Consider the following 5830-nt stretch of genomic DNA (forward strand, 5'->3'; position numbering starts at 1 on the left):
TTGGCTATTTTGTAAATAAAGATACATGTTGAGAGCATTTGTAGACAACGAAACTTTCAAGAAATTTCCAAATTCCACTGCCAAAGCATGGACTAGAAATCTAAATTAGAATTAAACGAGCAAGATAAAAAAAAAATTAATAATACAAAAATGATATCCATTAGCATTTTCCATAGACGTATAGTTTAAGTCTAGTTTATTGGGCAAAAATAGCAAATTAGCCCTTAGTTTCTAAGTATATAGTTAGCAGGCCCGGTTAGTAAACTATATAATTTACTAACATCTCGAGTCTTAGAGGCTCGATTTTGGCCCATAAATCGAGTCTTTGAGGCTCGGTTTTTGTAGGTTGATGTGGCCTTTTTTCCACGTGGCCTCCACCTGGAAATCGAGTCTCTAAGACTCGATTTATGTGACGTGGCCATCTAGGTATGACATGGTTGATCCACATGGCAAAACAGGAAACCGAGTCTTAGAGACTCGATTTCAATTTGGGGTTTTTTCAAACTTAACGCCTCTCACACAGATACTCTCCCCTCTCTCTAACACAGCAGACTCTCACGCTCTCACTCTTCCTCTCACCCACCCTCACTCTCACACACCAAACCTCACTCAGTCTCACTCGCTCACCCTCTCCACTCTCACTCACTCACCCTCTTCGTACTCACCACTGTTCTCTCACTCAGTCTCCACCATTTTCCCTCAGTCTACGCGGTCTCTCAAAGCTAAAAAAAAGGTGAGTGCTTTGTACAAAGTACAGTGGGAAAAATCTGAGAAAACCTTGATTGGGAAATCTGAGAAAACCTTGCTCTGCGCCTCCACTGCCTCCCTCTTGCTCACAGAGAACAACTTGTAAGGTAAGTGAATGGTCTTTTCCTTTTTTCTTTGTTCATGGATTATTCCGAAATTGCTAGAAGTTTGCTATGTATTTTGAGTTGAATCTGGGTTTATTAGAATGGGTATTTTCTGTGTGTGTGTTTGGTTTGAGATTTTGGGTTTGCTTTGGCCGTGTTGGTATGCTTGTGAATTGAATTGATGTAGGCTATTGTTTATCATTTGCTTTGGCTGACGAGCTTCACTCTGGTGTACACACTCTTTCTATTGTCGCTAACACACCTCAACAAGCTGAAGCCAAAGCCAAAACCCAATACCCAATAAATAGTCAGTAATTATATATTTCTCCACTACTATCAACGTTATTATTTCCATTTCCATTTCCATGTGACAGGGATTTTTACTTTTTTTTTTAACTACTTTTGCTATTATTATGATTGCTAAGAAAACTGTCTACAGTAAATAACTATATCCAGATTTGTAATAGAAGAGGTATGATTTTAGCATGAACTGTTTTTGTTATTCAATTGTGCTATTGCTTATGAGTTATGGGGTGTGTTTGTATAAGCTGTGTTTTGAGTTTAAAGTGAGTGTATGTAAAAAAGGTACGAGGAGTTGTGGTTGCAAATCAGAGTTTTGGGTTTTAAAATGCTCTGTTAAGTTCTTAAAGTGCTTAACCATTGCTAAGAAAACTATCTACAGTAAATAACTATATCCAGATTTGTAATAGAAGAGGTATGATTTTAGCATGAACTGTTTTTATTATTCAATTGTGCTATTGCTTATGAGTTATGGAGTGTGTTTGTATAAGCTGTGTTTTAAGTTTAAAGTGAGTGTATGTAAAAAAGGTACGAGGAGTTGTGGTTGCAATTCAGAGTTTTGGGTTTTAAAAATGCTCTTTTAAGCTCTTAAAGTGCTTAACCAAACGGTCCCATGGTCTTTAGTTTTTATTGTTTTCGGGTCCAATGCATGTTGCCTAAGAGGGTTTTGGACTTAAGTTTTTATTATTGTTGAAGTTGAACTGAACAACTCCATGTTTTAAGATCTTTGTTCGAGTGGTCTTGTACTTTTGCATCTAGTGATCTATTGTGGATTTTATAAATTCACTTTCTTTTCGCTTGTGTTTCTCTTGTAAAATGTTAGGAGGGCTTTAAAGAGACTTCTTGTTGAGTGGCCTAGGGGATGAAAGGTAATTTCATTAGGTGAATGGAGAGTGGAGACACAGTTAGCTCTACAATACAATTTAAGGAACATGGGATTGAGGGGGTTTTAGGCTTCGGAAGCTTGGATTTTTCAATCAAGCTCTCTTGGGGAAATAGCTATGGCATTATGCCACAGAATTAGTCCTTTTATGGATTAGGGTTGTGGGAGTAAATTTGGTGAGATAGGGATCAATGATGTCTTGTTTAGTTATACCTACTTCCATAAGCATATTGTGTGTTCATTTTTCAAACTAACTGCTTATCATTTTTGTGCAGTATGGCTGCTGCAAATGCTGGGCAGATTGACTATACAGAGCCTGGACCCATTGACAGGTCGGTGTTGTTAAAGCAGCTCAAGCATCGGTCCGAAGCTATTTGGAATGGGCAGGTAAAACACAACACTAAAGATTTAACTAATGTACATGCATTTAATTTATACAATGTACATGCATATGCCACCCATATATTAATCCATGGTTCTATTCTGTGTAGGATCCAGGATCCGTTACCTGCCGTAGCCGTAGTTTACAGTTCTCCAATCGAGAGCCAATGGTGGACGACCGAGTCAGGAACATCATTAAGACAGTTGGTTTGGAGGGACTCCTTTGGGTCCCGGGTAGAGAGATTGACCATGGTCTGATAACTGCCTTAGTGGAGCGATGGCGGCCCGAGACTCACACTTTCCACATGCCACATGGTGAGATCACCATCACATTGTAGGATGTGGAGGTTCTTCTCAGGCTTCTTGTTGATGGTGACGCTATAACAGGGAGCACGCAGAAAACTTGGGTGGATGTGTGCCGGGACTTCTTTGGCTTTCAACCTATAAATCAAGACAACCATAAGCAACTTACTGGTCAGAGGATTCTCATCAACCGGCTTTTGGAGCAAGTTGCTGATCCATTGCCGCCTAATGCTAAAGAGGACTAGCTGCATAAGTACGCACGATGCTACATTCTAGCGCTACTGGGAGACACAATATTCATGGACAAATCTGGTGATAGGGTGCATCTAATGTGGGTGCAGCAGTTGGAAGACCTTCGTAACCCACGAAGGTACAGTTGGGGAAGTGCTTGCCTTACATGGTTGTACCGAGAGCTATGCAGGGCAAGTGAGGACACCAGTCAAATTGGTGGGTGCTTACTGTTACTCCAGTATTGGGCATGGGCCAGGTTCCCCTATTTGTGCCCCGCAGTTGAGCATGGTCCGCCAGTGGGTGCTTATGGTCCTCCAGTGCGTGGTCCATTGTCCCTGAAGTAAGTCTTTACCTCATGCACGTCATATACATTATGCGATCATTCCCTAAGCCTATAATAATGTAACTTGATTTTATTTATTTATTTTAAAGGCTTCTAGCATTTTTTTATGTCAACATTGCGTAAATTTCAAATAGAGGTTCAATATATATGATTACGTTAATATACTCTAATTTTGTGATTGTCACGTGGCTTGTATGTGCTTTGTTTTTTATAATCGAGTTTCTTATTCTATTGATATTATTAATTAAGTAAATATCTATAAGATGATCTCAGTAGTTATATGTGATTACATTATAGTTTTAACATTGGAATTATCTCTGTACGAAAGTTGTAGATATTGATCTATTGCAACTGATTGTAGGTGGTTGTGGGTCCCAAACAAGAAAAATAGGCCCACCCACATCTTCAGGGACAGGTATCGTGAGCAAATAGCTTCAATGTTGCCAGGCCAGGTATGAAAATGCATTGTCTTACATGTTTAGGAACAAGATATAGGTTTGGTGAGCTTTGAAATATAAACATTGCTACCTAATGTGTTGTGTACTTGTTTTTTGGTTGTTGTAGGTGGTGTGGCAGCCATATGAAGCTGAGTTAGAGGACCTTCCGCTATGGTGCGTTGCAGGGAGGGCCGTGTGGACGGCAACGGTGCCGCTTGTATGTTTCCACCTAGTAGAAAAACATACACCGGATCGTGTTGTTTGTCAATTTGGGATGATCCAAGTTCCTTGCAATGTTGACACTGACACTGTGCTTCATGGCATTGATTTGAGGGGGAAGGTCGGTGTTGATTGGGCGCGAAAACATGCTGTGCATATCGATGAGTGGGGTAATCGCCTTCAACAGCGTTGTGAAGCAGTGCTTGGTGATATGCCTCCACAGCACGAGTACCACGACTGGTTCAAAAGGATAACTCGGAAGTTCATAGATAGGCCTGGTGCTATAGTGACTCTGCTGGTAACTTCTCAATGTCTTCTACATCTTACCATACTGAAATAGCATGAAACCACTGTTTAGATAACATGATAGTATCACATTTTTTGCTTAGCACTTGGTCTCTCTATAATTTGCAATTATTACTAGCAGAACCAATTCTGAACCAACATTTATTTTATTATCGATTGGCATTGTTGATTTGGTATTGCATTACTAATATGTGTGGTTTTTCCATGTGCAGATTGAGGGATACGTCCGTTTTTTGAGGCGTCACCTAGTGGGCACGGAGGACCACAAGGACATTACTAAGGTCTTGACGGCAGTGCATGCAATTGAACGTGTACAACCTCCTATTCCTGAGGCCCCGAATGAGGAGGCACCTACTCCTACGGGCCCAAGCACTACTGAAGGCCCAAGCACGAGCACAACCCCAGCCGGATGTCGCCCTCGTCTGCCTGTTGCTAGCCCTCGAGTTGTCCCTACCCCGGATCCTTCTCCATCCACCCCACATCCATCCCCTAGCCCTACCATCCCTTCATCCACCCCACATCCATCCCCTACCCCCACCATTCCTTCACCCACCCCACATCCATCTCCTCGCCCCACCATACTGACACCTACCCCACATCCTTGTCTTGGGTCTGACATTCGTCCACCCACTCCACGGTCATTTCCTCAGCTGTTACCCATTCCATCCTTTGACCTGGGTATTGATCCAACTCCACCTGACATGCAGTAGGAGCCACCCTCCCACAGTACATCTACTGCCCCGTCTTCAGCCATTGACCTACCCCATGTTTAGGCTGAGCAGACTGTTGGGTTACCTGCAGTGGCAGAAGGTCAGCCGAAACGCATATCAAAGGCACCTCCTTGTGGGACAGGGGGGCACAAACATGGACACAATGCTGGGCCCGAGGCATCTGACGAAGGACATGCAAGACCTCCTCCTCATTATACGAGACTGTATAAGATTCAAAAAAGGTAACTCAAAGCTGAATGTGAAACAACACACTTTATAACTAGTGGTATTCCTCTTTTCACATTTCAATCTACTATTGATTACTTCATGATATTATTATGGAGATCAATATGGTTTTAACGTAAATTTTTGGAAGTAGGTGATGGGAACGAGTACGGAGGGGGCCAAAATGACAGTGATGCGGGTGTAGAAGACGGTAAGCAACTACTCTGACTTTGGCGGTTAAATCAATGGCCATTGTTTGCTACTATGGTAAAGTCTTGGGCTGCCAAGCCTAAGTAACAATTGAGTTTGAGTCTTGAGAGTTAAGAGTAGCTGCTTAATGCATATGCCATGAATGGTTGGACCCGATTGAGAAGTATGTGCATGTTTTATCTCTAAGTTACCAACATCTTCAATTGAATTATCTGCTTTGCACATGAATCTGATCCTAAACCATCTTGCTTATGTACTCGCTGTACATGGTTGACACATGGTATTTTTGCCAAGTTTTTTAGTTTTTACTTTTTCAGAGATTCTAAATCTAGGACATGGTTTTGCATGTAGTTGGTGTTTGTAAAGGACTAGGATAGATAAGTTTCAAATGGGTTTCTGAAATTTTTGACTCATGAGCTAATGAGCGTACT

General features: G+C 41.6%; 1 pseudogene; it reads left to right on the forward strand.

Annotated features, from left to right (window-relative positions):
- Positions 1-4159: 4159 nt before the first annotated feature.
- LOC142610269 (uncharacterized) lies at positions 4160-5210 on the forward strand (annotated as a pseudogene).
- Positions 5211-5830: the final 620 nt, after the last annotated feature.

This window comes from Castanea sativa, chromosome 9 (assembly GCF_040712315.1).
Source record: "Castanea sativa cultivar Marrone di Chiusa Pesio chromosome 9, ASM4071231v1".
Taxonomy (NCBI): Eukaryota; Viridiplantae; Streptophyta; class Magnoliopsida; order Fagales; family Fagaceae; genus Castanea; species Castanea sativa.